Source organism: Macaca fascicularis, chromosome 4 (genome assembly GCF_037993035.2).
Source record: "Macaca fascicularis isolate 582-1 chromosome 4, T2T-MFA8v1.1".
In the NCBI taxonomy this organism is placed as follows: domain Eukaryota; kingdom Metazoa; phylum Chordata; class Mammalia; order Primates; family Cercopithecidae; genus Macaca; species Macaca fascicularis.
Window position 1 is genome coordinate 16528550 of NC_088378.1, and position 14916 is coordinate 16543465.

Consider the following 14916-nt stretch of genomic DNA (forward strand, 5'->3'; position numbering starts at 1 on the left):
AAAGGCACAATTAATATACATAGGGAGTTTATTTGGGCCAAGGTTGAGGACTGTAGCCCAGGATACACAGATTCAAGTTGTCCTGAATATATGCTCCCATTAGAAATAGTTGCAAGTGGGTTTTTAAAGGAAAAAGGAAAGGAAAGTTCTTAAGTTTTTTACTAAGAGTTTACATTGGGTCTTTAAAATAACATAAGCTATTGATTGAATATACATTGTTCTTTATATCACAAATTCCAGGAACATGAAGATAATGAGTGAGGGTCACATTGTGCACTTTATGGTAATGTGTTAGGTCATTTATGAGTAAGTCTGAAAAAGGAAAGGAAAAAAAAAAACATTTTAAAGCTATGCCTTTAAAAATTTCCCCTGGGCATGGCTGCAGGAGACGTGACTGAAGTCTTATGCTCCTCTCTCTTTGGGACTGATAAATTTTGCATACCTTACATTCCTCAGACTGCTCTGAGCCACTTTTTCTCAGTGTGCTTTTAAAAATCCTTGTGACCAGGTTGTACACTACGTCACTTACATCAGAACGTCTGAGGATAGCAGTCAGGCATCATTATTAAAAAATATATATGCTATGATTCCAGTGTGCAGCAGAGTTTAGCAATCACTGTTTCAGACCATTTTTCCTTTCAACAATTTCTCAGTGAAAATTTGGATCCTTCAAAATGCTAGGTTAAATATTACATTATCACAATGCCCTTTCTTCTCATAATATTCTTTTACTTCATAGATTTTATTGTATCTTATAAGTGTATGTGCATTTGCATATTAGTCTCCTTCCCCAGGCTGTTCAATTCTATGAGATTAGAAATTACATTTATTTTCTGTTTACTATTATATATCCAGGAGCTGGCAAAGGGCCTGAGGTTTAGGCACTCAGGGTTTTTTTTTTTTGGTAGGCTTTTAAGCAAATCTTTAGTTGTTAAATGAATAAATCTTTCTTATTACTCAGAAACCACCTCTAGATTTAGAATTATGTACTGAAAATAGCATGGGTTTTGTTGCTGTATGATGTTTGGTTCAAATTCTAGCTGTGTTCCTTCACTAGCCTGTGAAAACTTAGCTAACTTTCATCAACTTATCTGAACCTGAATTTTCTCCTCTGTAAATTAGAGGTAACAATTCTTATCTCATAGGATTATTAGGGGAACTGAAGAAAATAACAAGATAAAGCATCTCACAATGTACTTCCAAAAAATTTAGTTTTCATTTTCCTTTGTGACCTCCTTTAAAATTTCCACACTCTGTTCATCCCTATTCTGCAGATACATATTAGTTTGATTTTCATTCCCTCAATTCCACACTTTTTCCCCTCAAGGCTATTTGTTTTTATCTTCCAAAGAAGGCACAAGCTAATCAGACATCTGGATTCCTCACACGGTGGGGTGTTTCCTCAGAGGCCCATCTAATAACTCATGTCTACCTTCACAGTGTCTCCTGAAGAAGATGACTCCACCTCAGTCATTTTACACTGCATTTCTTATTGAAGCAAAAATATTTTGTGACATAAAAAATTGCTTTTAGTCACTTTTATTGTTATGTAAAATGTGCAAGTAGGTATTAACTCCTTGTCATAGAATTCTTAATTATACAACTAAAATCATATGCTAAATATAATTAAATCTATAAAACCAAAGTCAAATTTACAACATGAATTTAATGTGAGGATAATGTGTGTTCTGATACTGAACAGCCTATGTTGATTTTAAGGATAGACAATTGAATACTGAGGGTGTTCAAAACGTTCATAGAAAATGCATATTATTAAAAAAAAAAAAACTGCACTCCAGCCCGGGAGACAGAGCGAGACTCCATCTCAAATATTTTTTTTTGCACCAAAATTAACTTGTACAAACTTATTGTAATGTTTCTGAACAGGATCTACTTTGAGGTGCTAAGAAGCATAAGGTATCACTTTGAGAAGAGTCTGATGTGAGAAGGGTGAATTCTGTTAAAATCAAGGCAAGAACAAACGTCAAGTTTTGGTGAGTCTTGGGTAGAAGAATGATGAAATCATTGCATTATGAAAAGTTTATGGAAACAATGCCCCCCACCCCAAAATCAACAGTTCACAAATGGACAACTCATTTTAAGAAGGGATGAGGCGATGTTGAAGATGAAGCCCACAGTAGTAGACCGTCCACAGCAATTTGTGAGGAAAAAAATTAATCTTTTTTGTACCCTAATTGAAGAGGACTGATGATTAACAGCAGAAACAATAGGCAACACCATAGACATCTCAATCGGTTCGGCTTACACAAATCTGACTGAAAATTAAAGCTGAGCAAACTTTCTATTCGATGGGTGCCAAAATTGTTTTGCCCAGATCAGCTTCAGACAAGAGCAAAGTTCTCAATAGACATTTCAATTAAATGAGATCAAGATCCTGAAGCATTTCTTCAAACAACTGTAACAGATGGAACATGGTTTTTCCAGCATAATCCTGAAGATAAATGGATTTTTTTTCTGAAGATAAATAATCCTGAAGATAAAGCACCATCAAAGAAATGGCTGCCAAGAGAGAGCAGTGGTTCAGTTACAGCACGAGTGGACTGGTAAAGAGCAAATGTCCTAGGAACAGTGTTTCGGTATGCTCAGGACACTTTGCTTGTTGTCTTATCTGAAGGGAAAAAGAGTGATAATATTTGCTTTTTATGAGAGCATTTTGAAGAAGTTAGTCGAAGCTTTAGCAGAAAAACACCTGGGAAAGCTTTACCAGGGAGTCCTTCTCCACCATGACAATGTTCCTTCTCATTCCTCTCATCAACAAGGGGAATTTTCCCAGAGTTTTGATGGGAAATCATTAGATATCTACCTTGCAGCCCTGACTTAGCTCCTTTTGACTTAATTTTATTTCATAATCTTAAAAAAATCTTTAAAGGGTACTTAGTTTTCTTCAGTTAATAATGTAAAAAAGATGGCATTGATGTAGTCAAACTCTCAGGACCCTCAGTTCTTTTGAGATGGACTAAATGGCTATTATCATCACATACCAAAGTGTCTTGAACCGCATGGAGTTTATGTTGAGAAGGGAAGTTTATATTTATATTTTTAAATTCCATTTTCCACAAGCTTTTTGAAGTCCTTGATATAACCTGTGTTTAACTTCATATTGACTTGAATCGTTTGGTTTTGCCCAGGATAAATTATAGAGTCATTTTTTTTTCTAGTTTTTAAAATAGTAAACTTATTTTTAAACACGATTTAATTATTTTGTCGGCCAAATCAGTACAAACATGTGCTCTTCCGTATAATGCTACAAAAGAAAAAAGAACAGTGGTAAACAAAAAAGTCCTCTTCATTGAATTTGTGTATTTACTACTGACAATCTATTGCAAGTTGCCATACGGACTGACAGTATCCCCACAAAGCAATATGAATGTGGTGCTGCCCTCCCAGTTTACAGAAACTTTCTGGTTTGGCGTGTATACAAGGTCACGTTCCATATAAGGAAATCCCTACCCCATCATCTCACTCTTCTCACACCACAGTAAGGTTTTACTCACACACTGTGTCCTCATATTCTCTGGCCTTCCTTTGGCTCTATTCCCCTCCTAAACATACGTTAGATCTCTTGGCAGAATTCTCTTGTAAGGTGTTCATCTAGATCAGGGGTCATTGAACTACAGCCTGCAAACCCAATCCGATTCCCCACATATTTCTGTAAATAAAATTTTATTGTACCATACTCACACTTAATTGATTTTGTTATTGCCTATGGCTTTTTCCTGCTACAATGGAAAAGTTAAGAAATTATGATAGACATTGTGTAACCCACAAAGGTAAAAACATTTTCATCTAGCCCTTAACAAAAAACGTTTATTGAGTCTTTGTTTACATAACCAAAGATTAATCACTGAAATAAAAGCGCACACATATTCAGATGCCAGAGAATATGTCTGTGGATTTAAGGTTTAGAAATACTCATGTATTTGCTTGAAAGAAGTGGGTTTGAAATGCTGAGAGAGGACCAAGTTATGAATCATTCATTAAAGGTCAGATGCTTCAGGTATCTGTCTTCCTTGCTTCCCTGAGGCCTGCTCAGACTGTTGCAGAACACTTCACCACTCTTCTATTTATGGTCTGTATGTCAAACACAGTGCTAGGCAAATCGCAGGGACTTAGCAAACATTTGTTGAACAGATGGTATTGAGATAGTGACACTGAACTAGGAATTACCAAGAAATATGGGAGTTCTTTAGGAGAACTACTGGGTAGATGCAGACCAGAGTCAGTCTTCAGGGCAGTTGTGGGGACCTCTGTGGAGCAAACAATGGGAATTATATAGAGGGCCTTTGCAAGGAGTGGACCGTGCAAGAGCAGTCCACCTGGAGCTGCTGCCAGCAGAGCCAGGAGCTGCCCTGATGGAAGATCTTGCTAGTGGGAATTGCCTTAAGAAAGGCAGAAAAATATCTTTGAAAGTCTCCAGTTCATGCTGTGTTGTGGAATATTTGCTGTCCTCCCCACTAGGAGAAAGAGTCACAATAGTCACAATTTACTTCTTACAGCTATACACATGAGTTGCTCACACAATCCATTCTTTGTTACTAGATATAGTTATCTTGCAGCTAGGAGAAATGAAATAAAAACAGTAACAAGGAGAAGAAATTGTTAGAAAGGACTCTCGGGACAGTAGGGAGAAACTATCTGTGTGAAGACGCTTGTGAAATTCAATAGTGTATTTTCTAACTTCTTTTGAAGGAGATTTTTAGGGCAGATACTTGAGACATGTTTACAGAAAATTCCTCAGCATTCCCCCTTTACATTTAGCTTAACACATATTTGTAAGGGAGTTTATGCTAAACTTATGGTAGTAATAGGATGAAAGTTTGGCCTTTATTTTCTAACATTTTTCTTAAATGAAATATATACATTTCTGAGAATCTTGCTTTAAACCTGCATTTTTTTTTTAGGATCAAAGGAATATTGGCATTATTTGTTGGCAAAAAGTGAAGTGACTTTCCAAGCATCAAAGCTGTTTAAAGTGTTTTGAAAATACAATTGCACTCTTCATCTGTTTCCCTTTAGAACCAGTCTATAATGCATGCCAGTGATTGTACTGTGCCTTAGATGGGATGTTAAAATGTAATCTTAGTTGAAATAAATTGAAGTTCCTCATTAGATATTGAACAGTAACATGAGGGAAATTGGTTTCCTTTAATCTTCCACATAAGGAGGCAATCTCTTTATATGCAAGTAAAGGATTTTGCATATTGATTGCATTTTCTGATGATGAACTTACACATTTATAGGCTAAATGGCATTCTCTAAAGAGAAGATGCAGAGTAATTATCTATTTTCATAATTTCCTCTAACGAGTTACCGCTCCAGCATGCCAAACACTGTAATAGCACGATTCATATCTCTCTTATCCTAATAGTATTATTCTCCTACATTGACTTTATGCTTCCATAAATGCATAAAATGTTTACTGTTCGAACAAAACAGCAAGAAAACCCTTGTCTTCAATGCCCAATATGAGATTTCACTCTGTACTTTAGGGGTGAAGTGGGAGGCAGAGTGACCAACTTGCCCTGGTTTGTCTGGGACTTTTCTGGTAATAGTGATGACAGCTTTAGCCAAAGGAAGGCTAAATAGATGATTGGAGGCCCTTAATCCTGAGCAAAATGGATGGTTGCTAATTTGAGATGACCAGATTAGTAATTGTTTAATTTTTTTCTCATTTGTTTAAATTTTCTCTCTTTATTTATGTATGTTTAATGAACCATTGGAGAATAAGCTGGAGATATTATGCCACTTTACCTCTAAAAATTCAGTGATTATTTCCTAAGTACAGTCTCTTTCATGACCACAATATATTCAGTATATTTATTAAAATCAGGGAATTTGGTGTTTATAAATTACTCTAGTCCACAATGCAGATTCAAATTTCATTGAGTATCTCACGAGTATCCTTGATAGTTTTTGTTTTCTACTAGTCTAGAATGTATCCCAAGATCACGTACTTCACATCATTGCTATGTCTTTTTGTGTTCTTTAATCTAGAATAATTTCTATACTTTCTCTGTGTTTCTTGTCCTTAATACTTTCTACACTTGCTACTGTGTAGAAAGTCCCTCGGTTTGGGTTTGTCTAGTTTCCCCATGATTATATTCAGTTTATACAGTATTTAGGCAGGAATACCAACAAGATGATAATGTGTCTTTCTCAGAAGACACATGATATTGGTCTGACATAATATTGGTGATGTAGCAAAATACTTAGATTTTCACTCTCTAGTTTTAGTATCTATAGAAAATTTTCTAATGCTATCACTATTTTTATATTCATTGCCATTCTATTATAATTTTTTTAATAAGAAAGAACTTGCCACACATTTTTTAATTTACAGGGAGACCCTCAATTCAGTGTAAAGTTTATTGTTATACTTGTCCTACGACCTAGCTTTATTATTTCATCCACCAGTAGTTCCACCAGGTAACATTCCCTGAGAAATGCAGTGATTTCTGGACCCCAAGTCTCCTGAAAACAGGCAAAATCCATCTAGTTATTGCCATTTTGTAAAAATAAGAAGAAGTTTTGTGCTATCAGAAAACATCTTTGAAGACTTTGGAGAATAGAGATTATGTATATTCCACAGGAGGACCCTTTCACAGCTTAATAGACAACCACATTTATTGACCATCTTCTGCCTGCAGCATATTTTACCAAGTGCTGCTTTATAGAGCATTATCTCTAATCTATACCAGCACAGAGCACAGACTACTGGATCTCTTTGGAGAATATAGCTTGCCCCATTATCTACCTCTCAATGATTTTTATTAATTTCCAAATGCTACTCGTACAGTTTTTAAGACTCAAAGAGCCAAACACAGCTAGTAACACATACACATTATATATATGGGATTTTCTTTGTTGTGCCATAGATCATCAGAAGACATGCTTACATAGGTCAGGTTGAATGCAATCAATACTCATTTTGTGAACAAGAGTGGCTTTTTGGACTTAGGAAATTTATATGCATTTATGTCTTGTTTTGCCTCTCAAAGCCCTTTTAGTTGATTGTTTTGACATCTATATGCATACTTAATTCAGGAAGAAGCATCAAAACTGTAGTAATCACCAAAGGAGTTAGGTTGAAAAGCCCTTAACTGAGTCTGTGTCATGAATTCCTCATCTCCAGGGTTATATGAAAGAGAACAAACTCCTAACTCTTGAGTCCTAAAACTCAGATAATTTCTTTGGGTATGAGCATTATAGATAGTTATGATGTGAAAAGTAATAAATTTCAGTAGTAGTACTGAGAACAGATACAACTGTCCCTTGGTATCCATAGAAAATTGATTCCAGGACACCACATCCCTCCACTAACAAAATTCATAGATGCTCAATTCCTCGATATAGCATGGCATAGTATCTGCATGTCACCTATGCACATCTTTCTGTATACTTTAAATCATCTCTAGAGTACTTATAATAACTGAATACAATGTATATGCCGTATAAATAGTTGTTTTATTTATTTATTTATTTATTTATTTTTAGTGTTATCTTGTTTTTTTTTTTTTTACTAATTTTTTTCCAAATGTTTTAAATCCTTGGTTGGTTGAATCCAGGAATGTGGAACCCATGGATTCAGAGGGCTGACTGTAATTGCTAATTACACTTAGCTATACTCTCTGGAAATTTCAACAGTTTTCTTGATTTACTTACGGCTTTGTTTCAGAGACTAATACACATCCTGGTGCTGTAGGAGACTTATGTAACAGGTATTAGAGTTTTAACTCATGAACACAGTAAACAGAAACCATTATATTCATAAATAGGCTGAAAAGAAATCCATGACTTAGTTTTTAAAGAAACTTGAGGCATTTAAACAATCCTTCTAATCCATTTTCTATACTAAGATGGAAAATATAATTCATTTCTTCATCAGTAAATAAAAACCAATGAGTACATTATTGAATTAGATGAGCACTTTGCTTTCAGTTAAAAAAATACTAGATCATTAATTGTCAAATAATTACATGTTTTTATACTTTGCACATTAGAGTTAGACTAAATTAAAGACAACCTTTTGTTTTGTCTGGAGGCTTATTTTATAATAGAGGTTCATAATAGAATAATCAATTTATACATTTAAAATCCACTTCTTAGGATTTAAAACTTAACTTTCTTTTCTAGTAATTTATAGTCATATCTTCACTTTAAAGACATATTGTTGGTCATGTCTATGATTCATTTGAGGCCTTCTTTGGTTAGGAATGAAAACCCCAAACTGCAAACATTTTCCCATGGGAAAATGCCATCTGCTTTAGAGTGATTTGCTTTATGATGTGGATTCCAAACTGCATTGTATTCACCTGCTTACATCTAAACACACTGAAGCTCACCCACAAGCAGAATTCTCATGAAAGATTCTATGGGAAATAATAGAGTAAACAATTAAGCAGTAGTCTCCAACAGTGAGAGTAAAACAGAAGAAAAAAATAGTAGTAGAAGAAAAAAATATTAGAGAAAGAAAAAAAGCATCTGAGAGCAAAGAAGAGTAGAGTCAGAGAAAGAACTCATGGGAAGATGGGCAAGGTAATGGGTAAAAGAAGGAAAATACTTTCAGGGAAACAAGTTATCTTTCTTCAGAAACTCAGTTTATGGTACTTTTTGAAAACTACCTACCCAAGAACTTTTCCACTTTTAAAATAATCTCTATTTATTCTTCATAATCATCATCTCTTTTTACTCACTCCACTTTGTTTTATGGCACCCTACACACATTAGTGTAGGCATATACCACAGACAAAAGGAAGAGATGAAGAAAAAGGAAAAGGAGCAAAAGCTGTGTGTGGGACTCTGCAAAATGTCATAATAATAAGTGTATTAGCCTCATATCACAGATGAGGAAAAAGAATGTAAACCAAAGATTTAAAAAATCCTAACTAGTTTGATTGATAAGGAATGAATCATAAAACTCATGGAGATTTATAGGGCATTACTGATTTTTAAATTTTTGTGGTAACTTCAGCATTTTACAGGTATTGGCATGTTTGAAAATAATGCCATGTAGCTAGAACCAAGCTGATTCATATGTGGAGGGTTACTATTAATACGCACACAGTTCCCGTTTAAACAGAAAGTCTGCCAAAAACAAAATACTCTATTAAATAGCTGTCTCAAATATGCCCAGATGGAATGAGCACCATACATTGTCCTTTATTCTGCTTAGTCTGTTTTATCTGCTCAACTAAGGACCATCGTATTTCCACTTTCCTTTTCTCTTTTTCCTGAGGCTAACCCCCACCTCTCCTCCTTTGGTTTAATCACATTTCTTCTCTTTACACCATCACTGAAATACTATAGCATGAGACCGTCATGAAAAGATTAGCACATGAAATATGGTACGCTGATGTATTGTATTCACACAATGCCTGTTATGAGGTTTTGTAAAGAAGGTTTGGTCAATGCCATATGCTCAGAATGGTCCTATTCTTGGACTGTGAATGTTATCTCTGAGGGTGTAATCAGAGTCTAAACTGTGTGAGCAGGTTCCTCATTACCTCTTGATCACTGTCATTATGGTGCTGTGTTTTATTTCCAGATCTGGGCATCTTTCCTTAGGCTACCACAGAACATGGAAATTGTACATAATGTACACCCGTCTCTTCCACCATGCCTAGCAAAGGGTTCTGACCTATCATGGGGATTTAAAATAACAGAAAACCTCACAGCTTCACGAAACGCAGATGTTGATCCTTTTGCAACTTATGTGTGATGATTGGGTATTTACGCTCATGTGTGAGATATGCTGCCCTCCAACCTTGTTACCACATTTGCACATTACCCATCTGATATTAAGAAACCAACCATCCAACCAACCAATAAAAAAAAAGAGAAAACCTCAGTTGTTAAATCATCTTCTTTTCTTCCCTAAAGTTATTGTGCTGGAACCCTATAGAGGAAACACGGGTTGGCTTCAGTTTGGTGTTATTTTTTTTGAACATGGAGGTATTCTGTGCTTCACATTCTTCTGGGAAAAGTCCCAGTCACCACTGGGGAAGGAATTCACAAGTCTGTAAGTCCACTACCTACTGCCCACTAAGGGAGGGGCACATGGATGGGTTGGAGGTTGCTGAGGCCAAAGGAAGAGGATAACAACAGGCTAAGCTTTTTCTTTTCCGCATCCCCCACCACAGGCCAACATTTTTTCATAGAGAAGTCACTTCATAGCATGATGTACCAACTTCAAAGATTTTGTGACATATTTTTAAACTCCTCCAAGAATGATATACAATATATTTCTGGTGCCTTAGAGTTTACTACGTACACTGTCACATATATTGTCTTATTTGATCTTCACAAGAACCTTATGAGTGATCTCTTACTCCCCTTTGTGGGGGAGGAACAAAGGCTGAGAAACTGTGACATTCTCAAGGCTATACGGTATATCAACACATTTTCATTGGCACCCATTATGTGTCAGGCATGATGCTAGTCCGTAAGGACCGAGCCAAGATGGGGACTAAGGTTTCAGAATTCTCAGTCTCCTGTCTGGCCTGTCCCACGATGTCTTCTTTATTGATGAGGATAGTTGATAGAACCCTGCATTAGCTTCCAGCTGCATTTTTTTCTCCCAGGTAAAATGTCCTCTTCTTCCCCATTGAAACACATCTGCAGTCAAAGCTGCTTTTATTTCTGTCTGTGTCATTTCACCTATTAGAATGTTAACTTCCTGACATTTTGGCTCTTTATTGTTGTTATTTTCTGTCATCTTATAGCCTACATGGTACAGTTTTGTTCAGATAAATCGTGTAACATAAAATCCCTGTGATATATAAAGTTCTACAAATATAATTAGTCTGTAGGTGACTATAAAGTAAATCATGATGTTTTTGAGGGGAAGTGATGAAAATTAGTTTGAACTTCTCCTTTTCTATGCACTTAGTTATTTTAAAGTGATTGACATTAAGTTGTGAAGTACAAATTAAGTAGAAGTAATAGATTTGCCATAATATGTAGGGGAAATACAATCTTACTCATAAAATATAGTTAAATTATTTTGAATACTCAGGCTTGTAGTTTGACATTGTGTGTGTGTGTGTGTGTGTGTGTGTGTGTGTGTGTGTGTAAAGGAAAATAATATAAAGCTAATTACATCCAGAAATGAAAGAAATGGGAACTAGAGACTGGGAGGCTGCAGCATTTTTTCATCCAAAACAATCTCAATTCCAACAACAAACTTTTATGAAAGAGTTTAGTTTTCTGAGTGAACTGATGAGCTCACTTTTCCTTTTCATTTTTCTTTCCAAATTGCACAGCTGAAAAGCATTGTCAGTGGAAACACCCTGTTAAGTCAGTGATTTATACACCCTATCTGTTAGTTTTTGTCTTAAGATTCTATTTTAACTATTATCTCTTTGAGAAGACAAACATGACATTCTAAATATAGTCCTCAAATTTTTATATATTCACACTCAGTGCAAAACATTTCTGAGTTGTATGTAATTAATGTACCCAAAGAGAGATTGAAACAAGTTCAGAGGTTTCTTGTCCACACTTATCTTAGCCTTTATATGCCATAAGAGGGTTAGCTGGATTCCAGAACATCCACTAACAGAATTTGACGTTTAAGAGGTCTAAAATTAAAGCTGTGTGTGTGTGTGCACGCGCGGGTGTGTGTGTGTGTGTGTGTTGAGATGAAAGTCTAGAAAGTGGTGGAGATGAGAAAGCAGAAAAAAGTCATTATATAAAAGTTCATTTGTGATAATGACATTATATAAGAAATACATTGAAAATAAAATTTGAATATTCCACTGCAATTAAAATGAATAAATGGTCTGTATATTAAGATGGATAGATAAGGTAAAAAATAACATTGAATAAAAAAAATCAGCCTGGGCAATATACTGCGACTTTGTCTCTACAAATAATAAAAAATGTTAGTCGGGTGCCTGGAGTACCAGCTACTCAGGAAGCTGAGGCTTGAACCTGGGAGGCTGAGGCTGCTGTGAGCCATGATTGCTCCACTGTACTCCAGCCTGCACAACAGAGTGAGACCCTATTTCAAAACAAACCTAAATTGTACAAAAATATTTAACAATGACAACTTTAATGTAAAATAAAAAATATACAAAATATATGAATTCATATATGTATGATTATTTTTTAAAGCATACATATATTGAATTTTGGTTAATAAATTTCTACGGAGAGGTAGGAAAGAGAATGTAACTGGGGAAAGACGAATTTAATTTTAATATTTTATTTCCTTTAATGAAGAAAATATAAGAACCAAATATGGCAGACTATTCATAGTTCAGTGGGTGGTGTTTGTTCTATTATTTCCTATTTCAGTATATACGTATTTTCCAAATTAACAAGAAAAAGGAAATTTTAGCCTTTAAAACCATTTGTATATTGAGAAAATCTAGAGTAATATAAATTTGGAGGTTTAAGATGTACATCATAAAAAAAAAGTGAGCTCATTTTTAAGTGTTCTGATTACACTTGCACCATTTATGGAGGTACAATGTTGTCTTTAAAAATGTTCACCACATTACTATTTGAGGTCCACTAATATTTTAATATTGTCTTAGCAAAGATTTTTGGTATTCCCTTTAGTGCTCAACGTTGGTGCATTAACTCAGAGGTGTTTTGAAGTTTTCATTTTCAAAAAAATTGATAATGTGCTTTCATTTTCTTATTTCGTTTCACTTACTGATATGGTTTGGCTCTGTGTTCCCACCCAAATCTCATTTTGAACTGTAATCCCATAATCCCCATGTGTCCAGGGAGAGACCAGGTGGGAGGTGCTTGAATCATGGGGCGGGTTTCCTCCATGCTGTTCTCATGAAAGTGAGTGAGTTCTCACAAGAGCTGATGGTTTATAAGGCAGTTTTTCCCGATCTTACTCCCTGTCTCTTGCCTACACCATGTAAGATGTGCCTGCTTCCCCTACTGCCACAACTGTAAGTTTCCTGAGGGCTCCTCAGCCATGTGGAATTTTGAGTCAATTAAACCTCTTTCCTTTTTAAATTACCCTGTCTCGGATATTTCTTTATGGCTGTGTAAAACAGACTAATACATTCACTATCTGTGCAGTTGTGAAATTTGAAATAAATTTAGGCAGAAAAAGAGATTCTCCTTTAAATCTTTGTTCTGGGAAGACTGAGCGTTAGCTAAATTCTGCCTCCATTGGTCAGGCCTTGATTTCCATTTTTTTTTTTCTTCAAAAATCTTAATCTTAATTGAAATATAATAATTGCATTATTAATAATAATTGTATATATAGGAGGTACAGTGTATACAATGTAATGTTTTAATGTATAAATATACTGCTGAATGATTAAATCAAGCCAGTTAACATATCTATTACCTCACTTATTTTTTTGGTAGAAAATATTTAAAATATACTCTTTAGCAATGTTGAAATATACCATATATTATTATTGCTGTTGTTATTATTATTTTTTTGAAATGGAGCCTTGCTCTGCTGCCAGACTGGAGTATAGTGGCACAATCTCAGTTCACTGCAATCTCTGCCTCCCAGGTTCAAGTGATTCTCCTGCCTCAGCCTCCCAAGTAGCTGGGACTACAGGCACGCGCCACCACGCCTGGCTAATTTTTGTATTTTTGGTAGAGACGGGGCTTCACCATGTTGGCCAGAATGGTCTTGATCTCTTGACCTCATGATCTACCTGCCTCAGCCTCCCAAAATGCTGGAATTACAGGCGTGAGCCACCATGTCTGGCCACAATATATTATTATTAACTATAGTCATGATGCTGTGAAATAGATCACTAAAACTTACTATTCCTCTTTAACTGAAGTTTTGTATCTATTGGCCAACATCTAGCTCCTTTTTCACAAACCCCCAACCCTTGCTCTAGCTTCTGGTAACCACCATTTGACTCTTTACTTCTATAAGTTTGACTTTTTTAGATTCCACATGTAAGTGAGATTATGCAGTATTTGTATGTCTTTGCATGGCTTATTTAACTTAGCATAATATCATCCAGGTAGTCCATGTTGTCACAAATGACAGTATTTCCCTCTTTTAAAAGGCTGTATAGTATTCTATTGTGTATATAGACCATATTTTCTTTATCCATTGATTCCTTGAGAAAACTTATGTTGCTTCCATACCTTATGAGTAATGCTGCAATGAAGATGGAGGTGCAGATATCACTTTGACATATTGACTTCAACTCCTTTGGGTATATACCCAGAAGTGGAATTGCTAGATCATAAGGTAGTTGTATTTTTAATTCTTTGAGGAACCTCTATAGTGTTTTCCATAGTAGCTGTACTCATTTACATTCTCACTAATACTGTATCAGGGACCTGGGTACCCTTTTCTCCCCATCCTTGCCAACACTTGTAATCTTTCATTTTTTCTATAACAGCCATTCTGACAGGTATGAGGTAATACCTCATTTCAGTTTTACTTTTTATTTCCCTGATTATTAGTGATGTTGAACATTTGTTCGTATATCTGTTGGCTTCTTTAGTGAAATATCTGTTCAGTTTATTTGCCTGTTTTAAAAATTGGATTATTTATTTTCTTGCTATTGAGTAGTATGAGTCTCTTACATGTTTCAGATATTAGTGTTTCATTGTTTGCAAGTACATTCTCTCAATCCATGGGTTGTCTCTTCAATCTGTTCATTATTTCCTTTGCTGTGCAGAATTTTTTTTACAAGGTTTTATGCAATCTCATTTGTCTATTTTTTGCTTTTGTTAGCTGTGTTTTTGGGTCGTATCCAAGAAATAAAAACAATCCTAAAATTTGTGTGGAACCATGAAAGATGCCAAATAGTCAAAGCAATCATGAACAAAAAGAACAAAGCCTGGAGGCATCACACTACCTAATTCTGCAATATCCTACAAAGATACAGCAATTAAAACAGCATTGTAATAGCTTACAAACAACACATCTAAGCAGTGGAACAA

The 14916-nt window shown here is 35.3% G+C and overlaps 1 non-coding gene across 1 annotated transcript; it reads left to right on the plus strand.

Annotated features, from left to right (window-relative positions):
* The first annotated feature begins 9716 nt into the window (after positions 1-9716).
* LOC123573256 (small nucleolar RNA U13) lies at positions 9717-9818 on the plus strand. The gene has a single exon (XR_006697983.1). It is a non-coding gene; the product is annotated as a small nucleolar RNA U13 (small nucleolar RNA).
* The last annotated feature ends 5098 nt before the right edge of the window (positions 9819-14916 follow it).